The sequence below is a fragment of the Rhinatrema bivittatum genome, chromosome 5 (genome assembly GCF_901001135.1).
Source record: "Rhinatrema bivittatum chromosome 5, aRhiBiv1.1, whole genome shotgun sequence".
Taxonomy (NCBI): Eukaryota; Metazoa; Chordata; class Amphibia; order Gymnophiona; family Rhinatrematidae; genus Rhinatrema; species Rhinatrema bivittatum.
In genome coordinates, this window is record NC_042619.1 from 197,410,249 (window position 1) to 197,424,652 (window position 14,404).

Here is a 14,404-nt window from a genome sequence, read left to right on the forward strand (position 1 = left end):
TCGGCAGATCTGAAAGACTGCCGTTAACCAGGTAATCTTGGGTGTGCTGTGGCCCCTAATTTTCTCCTGGAAAATGCTGAGAAAAGCCTTTCCTTCAACTCTCGGGGTTTATTGCTGGTATCCGTTCAGCTGACATATATGCCTTGTTAATAAATTAATATTAATATACACAAGTTAAATCAACAACTTGTTTCAGAAGTTAAATATTTACAGCGTCAGTGCAAGGCTATAATAGCTGTTGACATTACTGCCAGTGTGTTTTTACCTCGGCAGAAAATCACAAGTAGAACTTTGTCCTAGGTAAGTATGGTATTTGCTGTTTAACTAGCTGCAAAACTGTTCTTCTGTATTGTTTCAATTTTACTAAACACTTGACTTAGGCATTAATACTTATTATTAGGGAGATTTTTATAAAGAATTTTTTCTTTTTCTGCAGTTGCTTACTTCACTCTTTCATGAAGTTAGATTTAAATTTAGAACCATATGGACCCTAAGCATTTTTCGTATAGACACAAAGAGGGAAAACTGTGATAAAATATATTTATTAATGTAGAAAGCACGCGTTATTACGAGGTATTTTCAAAGGAGTTACACGTGTAACTGTAAAATACTAGTGCAGCAATTTTCAAAAACCCATTTACGTGCCTAAAGTGCACTTACAGGGTGTAAAACCTATTGACAATTGAATGGCATATATTGTAGCAATTTCAAAAGTCCACTTACATGTGTAAAACCCAGTTTTAAGCATGAAGATCCTTTTGAAAATTATCTTCTATAGAGGTAACTTTCAAAGGAACTACTCATGTGAATGTAACATTATCGTAGCAATTTTCAAATAAAGTGCACTTAAACGTGAATAAACTATGGACAATTCAATGGCATATAAATATATTGTAGCAATTCTCAAAACCCCACTTACATGGGTAAATTCATTCACACATGTAAAACCCAGTTTTATGCAGGTAAATCCTTTTGAAAATTACCTCTATAGTGACTAGACTCCATTGAATAAAAAGGAATGTGGGATAAGGTAACAAACATGCACTTCTGCATTAAAAACTTAAAGCAGCTTAAGGCACCTTAGTGAATCTGCCTCAAAATGAGAGAAAACATTTAATAAATGCATCTAACGACGTAGCAGGTTTCCTACAGATTCTGAGTACATCTTTTGCAGAATTTTGTATTATACAATATTCCTGGTAGTGGAGGGAGTTTCTGTTGCTGTTACTGAGGTGACAGCTGAATTTGAATATTATGATTTTATGATGCATGGTAAAGGAAAATGATCTTGTTCTGCTCTGCATACTTTCTTGGGGGAGTTTCTATGAAAGCAGGGTATTGTAGAATGTGAAATGCAGGTTTTATATTGGGATTTGTCCTACTCTTATATGGATGAAGTTTTCATTGATGCTCTTGAATAATTTTAGTGGTAGCCTTACTAGATGGTTGAAATTGCTCAGGAGCTTCTTTGTTACTGAGAAGGTTCTTCTGTCTAGAGATGCAACGGACATGCATGCCCAGCACCTTGCAATAATAGTGCAGACTGTAGAAGTGCCTCTTGCTTTATGAGCGGGGGTGTCTTGTCTCTGCATGTGTGGAATTTGGTGACAGGCAGGTGTGGAGAGAGCCATTGGAGCCCTGCCACGATCAAACTAACAGGGTGGTTTCCCTGTCATAGGGGATTTTCTTCAAAATAATTATAATTAAAAAAAAAATAACATGACTGGGGAGTTGGGGATGAACTATGTGCACCAAACCTCTCTCCACATCTCCCTTTTGGTGATGAGAGCCTTTCTCAAACATCCCTCTTCCCCCTTCTCCACCTGTGTCTCACTCTCTGTCTTTATTCCATGTCTATCACAACCAGTCTCCCTCTCACTCTCCACCAGTCCAGCCCTACCAGTTGCTCTCTCTCCCTCCCTCAACCAGTTCTTCCCTGCCATTCGCTCTTTTCTCTCTTCACCAGCCCATCCCCACCAGTCTCTCCCTCCCTCCACCAGTCTATCTCCTTATCCCACCCCGCTGCTCTCTGTGTCAGTCCCTGCCCTCAAGTTGCTCCAGATCCAAACAGATCAAGCTTTGTGGCTGCTTGTAGTTACACTACATAGGTTGCTGAATATGAGTACATTGTTGCACATTTACAGCTGTGCTTTCAATAATATATTCAGTTTATATCAGTAAGCATTATTTAATACATTTTATATATTAACAATGAGTCTGGTGTGTATACAATTATGTCTTTGTCATTAGATTAATAACTTTGCTATATACGGCACATAACGGCAGGTACGTATGAAAGAGAAGCATGTGGGGGTCCATGAAAATTTTGTAGCTTGAAAAGGAGTCCACGCTCCCAAAAAGGTTGGAAACCTCTGACATACACTGTTGTCCTTGAAAGCTCATGCCACAATAAGTTGATTAGTCTATAAGGTGCCACTAGCCCTTGTTTTGTTTTTTTTAGTAAATAGGACTTTTGTTACCAAACTTTTGACTATACACAGTTAGTGTGGTACTGAAGCAGTATTTCAAAGATCTGTAATTGGAGTTTTGCAAATAACATTACATTTAGAGGGCTGATTGAACATAACTTTTGAAATGAAAAAACCACTGGATTATTACACTGTTTTGCAAGAATCATGACATCTCCCAACCTTTTATATTTTGATTCTAAATAATTTTATATTAGGCTGGGTTTTATTCCCTGCTTTTATCTCCTGACAGGATACTGCATCATTTATAAACTATGTGCAAGTTTCCTAATTAATAGCCATTTTGTGCACTGGGAGGAGATGCAAGATAGATAAGAGAAATTCAGAAATGTAGTTGGCAGAGGGCAAAATCATTAGCGCTGAGTACATTTGGTAGCAGAGGTTTGTAGAAGGCAAAGGAATTAGGATGAGGCATTCCAGAACAAAGAGTTTTTCTTAGAGAAAATACAAATAATTGAATAGCTCTTGTGCCCCTTAGTAGAAAGTTCAGTTCCAGTGACAGAAGGGGGAGGGATGCTTGTTATGCAAATTTCCAAACAGACCTAAGGAGTAATGTCTGAATGCTATAATTTACCTGTATATATTTAGCCCTGTTAGTAATAGATGTTTCTATGCACCTGATTGCTGGTCTAAATTTTTTTTTTTCATTTTTGAATGTTATATTTGTATTTTTTCTAGCCAAAGCAGGATTAAGCAGTTTTTATTACCTGGAAAATATTTTTATTGCCAGAAAGTCTGGATTAACACCTGGAGGCATCCATTTTATTTAAACAGATTTCATAGGTCAATCCCTTAATGAGGAAGCTGTCCAGAGTCATAGCAAGTTGGTAAATGAAGGCAGATAAAGATTTAAAAAAAAAAAAAAAAAGGCCTATCTAGTTTGCCCAACAGCCATTGTATCATAGTCATAGGCACTGCCACCCCCCCCCCCCCCTAGCAATAACCAGCCAACATAAAAAGATGGGTTTTCTGAAAACTATATTACTAAGGCATACATTTTGAGGTATTTTTGTTTATGATTCTTTGACTCATATTTCTCTTTCAATATTTCATATTTCAATAATTATTCAGTTAGAGAGCTGTCATGAAACCTGTCAACAGTGCTAACAATTTGAGTGACTATAAGATGAGGTGATTCTCCAGAGGGGCCTTTTTTCTGTTTCTTGATATGTTGCATTTGATGGTTTTTATGAGGTATTTTTCATTGTGTCAAAAATAATTCTTTAACTAAATCAGAGCCTCTGGTCATCTGTTGCAGGAGGCTATTATTCTGTCAGGAAGAGTGGGCGTTCACCCTGTAGCCCTGCATCTTTATGGTTAAGGAAGCATGCAGGGGAGCTCTCATTTAATAAACCACTGCAAAAAATGCTAAGCAAAATAAATTCAGGGAGACCTGCCTCCAGAGATTCCTTATTGGATTATTTGGGGTTGGGATTTTTGTCTAAAATGTACCAACCTCCTCCCCTTCCACAGAAATAACCAGGCAATGTAGAAAGAGGGTGCTTTCTGAAAATTGTAGCACTTACAATTTGTAGTATTTTTCTATATGCTTCTATGACTCATATTTATCCTTTTACATTTTATATTTTGATAATTATTCAATGAGAAAGTTATTAAACCTATCAACAAGCATTGCCACACAGTGATGTCTCTAAAGTATTTGTCACCCAAAGCAGATACATTCTTTGGCACTCCCCAATGAACCCCTCATTCACCCTGGTTCACTCCCTCCCTACCTCATCTCCAGTTCATTCATTCACTCCCTCCCTATCCAATCCCTGGTTTAGTTACTCCTTTCTACCCCCTCCGTCGGTCCCCAGTTTATTCACTTCCTTCCTCCATCCTCCATGATACATCAAACATGTTGAGGTTCTGGCCGCGAGCGCCGCGACCAGACCCTTACCTCCGTGTTCCTGGACCTGTTCCCGCTTTCGTTGGCCTAGTTCCTGGCCTGTTCGGCGGCGTCCCTGCGAGGGCCGCGCCGCCGGGAAGCCTTTCGTGGATGCCCTGTCTCTAGGCGTGCGCGCGTGCCACTTGGGCGCTTTTCTAGGCCATTTCTTGCCACTGGTGACGCCGCCTAATTCCTGACGTCAGACGCCGCGGCCTTGATAAGCTGGCCGTGGCCACCCAGTCTTTGCCTTGCAACGGGCTTACCTACAGGATCCCTGTTGCGCTGTGCCCTGGAGCGACTTGCCTTGCTATTCGCTCCATTCCTGCTTGCCTGCTACAGTACCTGCTTGCTTCCTGGTTACCTGCTACAGTTCCTGCCTGGTTCCAGTACCCGAGTTTAACTACAGTTCCTGCCTGGTTCCAGAACCCGAGCCCTGTTACAGTACTGACCTACTGTCCTAGTCTGGTTCCAGTTCCCAGTCCTGATCAAATTTGCAGATGACACAAAATTGTTCAGAGTAATTAAATCACAAGCAGATTGTGATAAATTGCAGGAAGACCTTGTGAGACTGGAAAATTGGGCATCCAAATGGCAGATGAAATTTAATGTGGATAAGTGCAAGGTGATGCATATAGGGAAAAATAACCCATGCTATAATTACACAATGTTGGGTTCCATATTAGGTGCTACAACCCAAGAAAGAGATCTAGGTGTCATAGTGGATAACACATTGAAATCGTCGGTTCAGTGTGCTGCGGCAGTCAAAAAAGCAAACAGAATGTTGGGAATTATTAGAAAGGGAATGGTGAATAAAACGGAAAATGTCATAATTCCTCTGTATCGCTCCATGGTGAGACCGCACCTTGAATACTGTGTACAATTCTGGTCGCCGCATCTCAAAAAAGATATAATTGCGATGGAGAAGGTACAGAGAAGGGCTACCAAAATGATAAGGGGAATAGAACAACTCCCCTATGAGGAAAGACTAAAGAGGTTAGGACTTTTCAGCTTGGAGAAGAGACGACTGAGGGGGATTTGATAGAGCTGTTTAAAATCATGAGAGGTCTAGAACGGGTAGATGTGAATTGGTTATTTACTCTTTCGGATAGTAGAAAGACTAGGGGGCACTCCATGAAGTTAGCATGGGGCACATTTAAAACTAATCGGAGAAAGTTCTTTTTTACTCAACGCACAATTAAACTCTGGAATTTGTTGCCAGAGGATGTGGTTAGTGCAGTTAGTATAGCTGTGTTTAAAAAAGGATTGGATAAGTTCTTGGAGGAGAAGTCCATTACCTGCTATTAAGTTCACTTAGGGGCGGATTTTCAGAGCCCTGCTCGCCTAAATCCACCCAAAACCAGGCGGATTTAGGCGAGCAGGGCCCTGCGCGCCGGTAAGCCTATTTTACATAGGCCTACCGGCGCGCGCAGAGCCCCGGGACTCGCGTAAGTCCCGGGGTTTTCGGAGGGGGCGTGTCGGGGGGCGTGTCGGGGGCGGGCCCGAACCGCGCGGCGTTTTCGGGGCGTGTCGGGAGCGTTCCGGGGGCGGGCCCGGGGGTGTGGCTACGGCCCGGGGCGGCCCGGGGGCGTGGCCGTGCCCTCCGGACCCGCCCCCAGGTCGCGTCCCGGCGCGCAGGAGGCCCGCTGACGCGCGGGGATTTACGCCTCCCTCCGGGAGGCGTAAATCCCCCGACAAAGGTAAGGGGGGGCTTAGACAGGGCCGGGTGGGTGGGTTAGGTAGGGGAAGGTTGGGGAAGGTGAGGGGAGGGCAAAAGGAAGTTCCCTCCGAGGCCGCTTCGATTTCGGAGCGGCCTCGGAGGGAACGGGGGTAGGCTGCGCGGCTCGGCGCGCGCCGGCTATACAAAATCGATAGCCTTGCGTGCGCCGATCCAGGTTTTTAGCAGATACGCGCGGCTCCGCACGTATCTACTAAAATCCAGCGCACTTTTGTTTGCGCCTGGAGCGCAAACAAAAGTAGGCCTATTCGCGGAGTATGAAAATCCGCCCCACAGAGAATAGCCACTGTCATTAGCAATGGTAACATGGACTAGACTTAGTTTTTGGGTACTTGCCAGATTCTTATGGCCTGGATTGGCCACTGTTGGAAACAGGATGCTGGGCTTGATGGACCCTTGGTCTGACCCAGTATGGCATTTTCTTATGTTCTTATGTTCTTAAAGCTTTGAGGTCCTTTTGGGAAAAATGTAGAGGTAAGATTTGCAATACATACAACCATTTAGGGAATACAACCATCTTGAAAAGATTAACCCTACCACTCAAAGGGAAGATTTTGCCATACAGCAAGTTTATGTTTGGTAACAGTAAACAAAGGTAGAATGTTGAGAGTATAGTCTAAATCTAAAGGGATAATAATGCCCAAATAATGAAAAGAGTCTTTTGCCCATGTTAATGGAAAGTCTCCAACCCAAGATGCTTTAATAGATTCCAAGTATGCATTAGCTTCCAATTTATCTTTATTAAGTTTAAATCCTGAAAATCCCCCATACTCTTGAAATAAATGCAGTAAATGTGTTAGAGAGATAACTGGATCACACAGATAAACCAATAAGTAGTCTGCAAATGCCACATACTTAAAATTGGAGGACCCCATTGAAATTCCCTGTATAGTATTAGTTTGTTGTATTGCCTTTAATAATGGTTCTAATGATAAGAGAAACAATACAGGAGATAGCGGATTACCTTGCTGTGTTCCCCTGTGAATTTGAAAAGCCACTGAAATCTCCCTATTAACCGTCACAGCAGCCAATGGATTATTATACAATAAGCATATCCCATTTAGGAAAAGACCCTCCAATCCCAAGTGATTAAAAAGTTTAAATAAATACTGCCACTCCACCCTGTCAAATACTTTTTCGGTATCAAAACTGACCAACATAAAAGGCACAGATCTACTGGTACAAGATGAAATAGCAATCAACAAGCAGCGGACGTTCACCATTGAATAATGACCCTGCACAAAACCAACTTGACATGGTCCAACATACTCTAGCATATTTAGAGCTAGTCTGTCAGCTAGTATTTTAGCTAACAATTTATGGTCAAAATTTAATAAAGATATAGGTCTATATGACGTAACCAAAGTAGAGTCTATCCCAGGTTTGGGGAGCACAGTAATGATATCTTTATTTGCATCTGCAGGATAGTTGCCTTGGTCTAACAGTGCAGCAAAAGTCTTACTAAGTAAAGAAGGAATTTGATCAATTAGAATCTCATAAAAATCTGCAATAAACCCATCTGATCCGGGGACTTTTAATAATTTAGCTGACTGGATGCCAACCATTACTTACTTACTTACTTACTTATTTATTTATTTATTTATTTATTTAGAGTTTTTTATATACCGGCAATCATGAAAACATATCTTGCTGGTTCACATAGAACGGGGGTGCAATAAATACATGGAACTAGAACTGTGGTGACAGAAGGTACAGTTACATTTAACAAGGGTGGCCGAACTTGGAGAAGGAAGAAGAGAGGAGAGGATAGAAATGGTTAAACAATATACAATTTAAATGTAGTATACAAAATAAATGTTATATACAATGTTATATACTTCTCCAGTACTAATGGGTCTATTTAATCTCTGCAGCTGCTCCTCTGTAAAAGGTTGGAGACCCAACCTGGATAAGAATTTCTGACATTTAATAGAATCAAAACCCTCTGACGTATATAAATGTGAGTAATAATCCACAAAAAACTGTAAAATATCACTCATAGAGGAATCAAACTCCTGCCCGGCCCTCGCAGATGGGATATAAACTTGAGTCCCGTATCAACTTTTATCAAATGCGGCAAGAGTTTCCCTGTTTTGTTAGCATGGTGATACAATTTAAATTTATAATACAAAATACTTTTTTAGCTCTTTGATGTAGGAGTGTGTTTAACGCTACTTGTGCAGCAAAATAGGTCTCTCTATTAAATGGAGTGTTATTTATGAGGAACGTTTTCTTACATTGGGCTAACTTGTCCCCTAATACTAGAATTTGTTTGTCCATGGACCTTCTCTTCCAGGCTAAGAAAGAAATAATGTGTGTGCCCCCCCGTAAAACAGCTTTGGCTGCATACCAAGAAATAATTGGAGAATCTTCAAAATGTCTCCCATTATGCACTTCAGACTTTGCCCAATGTTTTTTCAAGAAATCTTGAAAAGAAGTGTCTGTGTATAAATAATAAGGGAATTTTCACCTTAAATTGGTTAACCTCTCCCCCAAGCCACTCAACATAAGCCAAATAGGTGCATGGTCACAGATTGTGATATGACCAATACCTGAATCTTCTACCTGCGCAAGACTAGATTGGGTAAGTAAAAAATAGTCCAACCAAGAATATGTTGTGTGTGCTCTGGAGAAATGAGTAAAATCTTTCTCTAAAGAGTGAAAAATATGCCATGAGTCTACAAGTTGTAATTCAGAAAGGAAAAAAAGCATCCCTTTCCTACGACCCATTTTCATGCTTTTATGGGGGTGTGATTTATCTAATTCTGGATCAGCAATGAGAGTAAAATCTCCTCCTACCAGCAGTACTCCTTCCATAATAGGTAACAACTGTTGAATTATCTGACAAAAAAAAAAAAAGAGTAATCATAAACATTTAGAGCATAAAGATTACAGAGTGTAATCCTTTTCCCTCCTACTTCCCCTATAGCGTCCTTGGGGATCCTTCAATTCTTGAACAATCTGTAATGAAACATTCTTATGCATTAATATGGCAAAACCCGCAGACTTAGTTGTACCGGAAGTATAATGCAGCTGCCCAAAGCTTCATATGCTCAGAGTCACTTAAATGGATCTCCTGAAGAAACACTATATCAGAAGCTAATTCTTTAATGCTGAAAAGATCTTTTTCCTCTTAATAGGAGTGTGTATTCCACAGACATTCCAGGATACTAATTTCACTGTATTTTTACCCAGGACTAATCCTAATACTTATGTGGGATAAAATAAAGAAAAACCACTGCTTAGGGTGGCCACCCCCCCCCCCCCCAGCTAGGTTGTCCCCCCCCCCCCCCAATGTTACACTGCCCTGTCAGAACCATCCCTTAGTGAAACCGTTCCACACTATTAATTGATGCGCAATTAAACCCCTATCCTTCCATCCTTCCCCCCTGAACTCCCCAACAACCCTAAAATCCAAACCAAAAAATATAAGGTCACTTTGCCTAAACCCAACCATCTTGCCACCATCCGTCCCCAAGAACCCTCCTCAAGGAACTATAAGTAGAAGCAGAGATACTATCAGCACTCAAAGATAGAAAAAACCTATGAGATATAACTGATCCTGCATCATACAATTAACTACCAATAATAACAATGTCCTTGAGAGACCCATAATGAAACAACTCTGTGTTCCCAGTACAGAGCTTGATACCTCCAGGAAAACCTCAGAACATAGTTAAGTCCAGCTGAGCCATCCAAGGATCTGAGTATCCAGACCTGAAATCATCTGGGCTGAGAAAAAGGGAAATCCCCTCCCCCAGATCCACAAAGCAGTGATACTCCAGTCATCGCTACATACCCAACTGAAGAACCAGGAAAAAAAAGTATAATGAAGGCCTTAACTTGCTTGAGAATTTTTCTTGGCTTTTTCCAAACTTTCTGCCAAGCTTGCTGCTTCTGCCATGGATTGACACCAACAAACTCCCTCTGAGAGTTGCATTCGAAGCTTAGCTGGATACAAAAGCACAACTCTCAGGCTCAACTTGTGAAAATGTGCACACACCAGTGAGAATTCCCTCCTGAGAGCAGAAAGCATCGAGGATAAATCCTGAAAAACCAGAATTTCCTGTTTTCATAGGTAAGTTTTCTACCCAATCGCAAGGCTTGTATGATTTCAACCTTATAGGCAAAATCTAAGATTCTCGCAATCACCACCCACAGCTTCTCTGACTTCTCTTGTTGGGCCCCCACTCTCTCGGTGCACTCTCGATGCACATCGGCATTCGTGCTCCATCTAGATTCAGTTCACTTACTAGCCAGGATTCTAAAAAAGCATCAAGGCCGGCTTCTGCCAAAAATTCTGGGAGGCCGACAATCCTGAGATTATTTTGCCGGGAGCGATTTTCTAATTCCTCAAGCCAATCTTCATGCTGATTAAGCATTGTTTTTATGCTGGTCGTTTCAGCCCCGAAAGTTGTGATTGCATCTTGGTTGACAGAGATCCTTTGCTCTTTCTCCCTGAAGTGAGTCTCATAGATAACATGCATTCCTTCATTTAATTAAATTTGACGGACAATTTTTGAAACTGATTCTAAGGCACCAACTATTGCTGCTTTTAGCTCAGAAATCGCGGCTCCATTCAGTAAGGAAACCTTGTGCGGTTATTGTGCCTCCGCCATCTTGTTGTTGCTAGGCAACGGTTTCTCTTTTTCTTTCTCTTTGTCCCTTCTCATCAACTGAACTGACATTCCTGGAACAGTCACCCGAGTTATAAAAACCAACAATTTGCATCCCAGCCAATCGAAAAAGTATGTTGAAAGAGGTTGATGGGGGCAGATGAGGCAAAAGATGGCACGGAGTGAGAAACTTCACATCTCACGCCATACACAGCATCATGTGACCTCACCGGAGGTGCAAATTACATACATAATTAAGAACAATAACAACAGAATAAGTTATGGAACAATTCTCGCCTACAGTACTCTCCTCTAGTAGTGATCAAAAGTAAAGCTAAATGTTCTGAATCCACTTTAGAATATGTTTATGGATCCTTCAATTCATGATTCCCAGTCCATTCACCTCCAAATTTACACTGGTTTTGGTATTGGCTACAGCTCTCAGGAGCTCTGGCATACTGTTCCAGTGGATAGGTCCAACCACCAAGAAGCACAGTCCTAAGTGTGCATGTTGAATAGATGGAATTTCCGGCAGGTCTTTATTTTGGAAGCGTAGAGTTTGAGAGGGAGTATAAATTCGTAATACCGGTCCCAACCAAGGGGTTTTCACATTGCTGATGAGCTTATGAACTAGCATCAGTATTGTATTCTATTCTTGAATGAATGGGTAGCCAATGCAAGGCTAGTGGTATTGAGCCAGTTACCTGGGACGGCTGTTCGTCATCCGAGGCCTGCTCCTCAGATTGGCCCTGCTTACTGCCTAGCAGTTTTTCCCCATCTTCCTGGTGTGGTCTGCCTACATAGCAGGGAGAGAGTTCTTAGTAGTCTCTTTAGACATGTTCAGCCAGGCAATGTACAAATGTAACGTGGATATTGGAGGATAGATGACCAGAATCCAGAGAACTCTGAGCCCTCCCATCTGCTCTAGGCTAGCACATCAAGTGACCAATATTCAGCACTTTAATGACATTCTTGAATTTAGATTTCCAAGTTCTGTAGTTCTCAGTAAAGTCGTCAAACTTAGTGAGCCTTGATAAGCTCACAATGAGCCATGTACTTGGCCAGATCTGATCTAATACTTCAGTTTTCAGGTGATAAGGTGCTTGCGGGATGCTGTTGTGTGTCATGTCATTGGCTTTCTCTCACTGCATCAGTTCTAAGCATCGAGATAGTGTGATATTATTGATCACATGCATATGGTTCTTGTGGAGGAAATGTGGCCTATGTTCTTGCTGATGACATATTCCCAGCCAAATCTGGAACCCAGTTCATATAGGATGCTGGGTTATAGGCTTGAAGCAAAGTATGTCCTTGCACATGTGTACCTGGATCATGAGCTAGTAGTAGTGTATCTATAAGCGTATGAGTGTGTGGATCACTGTGGTGGCGATTAACATCTATGGTAGGATGTGCATTGAGTTGACTTCTGTTAGGTGTAGAGCCTACTTCATGGGCAGGCTGATTTGCCTCAGTATCTGTTATTTTTCCTGGCTGTGTGTGAGAGAACGCATTGCAGTATTCAGAAGTGAGTGTTAGGACAGTCTCTAGTAAAATGAACAGGATCCTCTGAGAGAAACTGATCAATCTGGATCTCTCCTTCAGCAGCTTTAAAGCTCTTAGCTTGTGCTTCTGCAACAGTGGCTTTCCTCTCTTGATGCAGCATGTCTAGCTCTGCATCCAGCTCAGCCCCCTTGATTGCTACTGCTGTGGTGGCAGCATTAGCTACTGTGGTGGCGGCAGCAGCAACCGCGTACATTCCTCTTCTTTGATTCTGGCTCTAGCTAACTTTATAGTGGCCTCTTGTTTACTGAAGGAAGCATGTGCCCGTGCAGCTCTCCTTTGGTGTGTGTCCTGGCAGTGGCGGCACTTACTGAGGACAGATTTCAGTGGACTAAATTCAGTGAACTTGAAGACACGGCAGAGCGCTTGAAAAGGCTGGAATGTTGAGACACCGTTTCCTTTAAGTTCTCAATTTTTGGCTGTGCTTGTGCAATAGCACTTTGCACTATGGTGCCAGATTTTAGATCAATGTCCTCATGCAGATCTCTTCCTTCAATACTCTCTTCTGTATTTATTCTTGTAACATTTGATAACATGTATAACTGCCCTTGAGTTGGTTTATAGCTTGTTAAATTTCTTCTATACCGGAAGGGCAAACAAGCTCATGTGTATCAGACTGCAACTCTTCCCACATTCCATTAATTTTCTTTAGCTAACTGTTTTTGTCAGTTTCACATTTCTCTAGTGCTTTTGCTGTTAAGACATGCTTCCGTTTATAACAGTGACAGCCCACAGGGAAGATTCATTTGCATTTTCACTGAGCAGGTTTTCTATTGGACCAGATCCATGCATGCTTTAAGGTAATGATAAACAGTGGCAGTGTCAGGTTACAGCTCAGAGACTCAGCACTGCTCTTTAAGCTACTAATCCAATCACAGATGGGAGAGGGGAAATGAAAGTGCTCCCAGCTCAGCAATGGACTTGCACACTTACACAGCAGAAATGTCTTTTCGATACAGGCAAGCAATAACACATGGTCTACTTTACTCTGAAGACAAGTCTATATAGCCAGACCTCCAGTAGGTCCTTGAATGGTAACTCTTTTAATCTTTCATGCTCTTTTCACTGTTCTGTTCTCAGCTCCTAATGCTGTAACCTGGGAACCTATACAGATGGTTAAACCTCTTCCTTTTTTAGCTTACAAAGGGGCTGATGCAATATTTTGGCGCAGAAAGCGGGCACCGAACAGTCAGTGCCCGCTTTCTTAACGCGCCATGCAATATTTAAATTAGGGTGTCAGGCCTCCTTGCTAACGAGAACCCATTCGGTGTCAGCGGTCCGCTGGTTAGGAAAACAGACGCCGAGTTTATTGGCGTCGGTTTTCCTAAAGGCCACATAGCCAGGGGTTCAGGAAAGGGATGCTTCTCAATTGAGCGCTGGCCGTCCATTGCTCCTACCATGTGACAGGGGCTGACCAATGGCACCGGTAGCCCCTGTCACATGGTAAGGGCAAAGGGCCACCGGCGCCATTTTGATTACTGGCAGCCGATGGCCCAAGAGCAGGAGATTGCTCCCGGGACCCCCGCTGGACCACCAGGGACATTTGGCAAGTCTTGGGGGGTTCAGGAGGGTGGGGAGTTGTAGTTAATTAAATTTGAAGGGTTGGGGTGGGGTTTTGTTTTGTTTTTTTCCACGAAAGAGAACAATAAAAGTTTTCTGATCTGAGGAGTGGACCGAAATGGCCCTCCCCAGACCTGAAAATGAAACGGGGACAAAAAAAAGATTGTATGCACACCCCTAATTTGCTCCATAAGACGCACAGACGCCTGGGAACAGAGCCGGTTTAGCACACCTTCCTAGGTGCGTCTTATGGTCAGGTGCGTCTTATGGAGCGAAAAATACGGTAAGTAGGAGGCAGTACAGAAAAGCATTTTTTTCTGCTTTTCTGTACTGGTTTAAGGAACACTCAGCTATTAACGCCTGCTCCAGGCAGGCATTAATTTTTGATCGTTAAATATGTGTCCTAGAAGCACATTTTTTTTTTTGTATAGGAAGTGAATGCGTTAGAGCCTCATTCACATGCATAAGAGGATTCGTTAGTGCTTCTACAACCCGCGTCCAACTGCGGATTAACAGTGCGCTCAGCTGTATTGCATTGGCCCCAAAGTCAGAG

At 42.2% G+C, this 14,404-nt stretch overlaps 1 protein-coding gene across 3 annotated transcripts in view; it reads left to right on the forward strand.

Annotated features, from left to right (window-relative positions):
• Window positions 1-233: 233 nt before the first annotated feature.
• The window catches only part of RGN (regucalcin), a 121,827-nt gene continuing 107,656 nt past the window's right edge, over window positions 234-14,404 (forward strand). The window contains exons 1-2 of one of the 3 annotated variants that reach the window (XR_003856978.1): window positions 246-300; window positions 7,990-8,075. The gene's annotated coding sequence lies outside the window, so the exon portion shown is untranslated. Of the gene's footprint in view, window positions 301-2,250; window positions 2,287-7,989; window positions 8,076-14,404 lie in introns of all 3 variants that reach the window. The other 2 variants (XR_003856980.1, XR_003856979.1) reach the window with 2 other exon arrangements.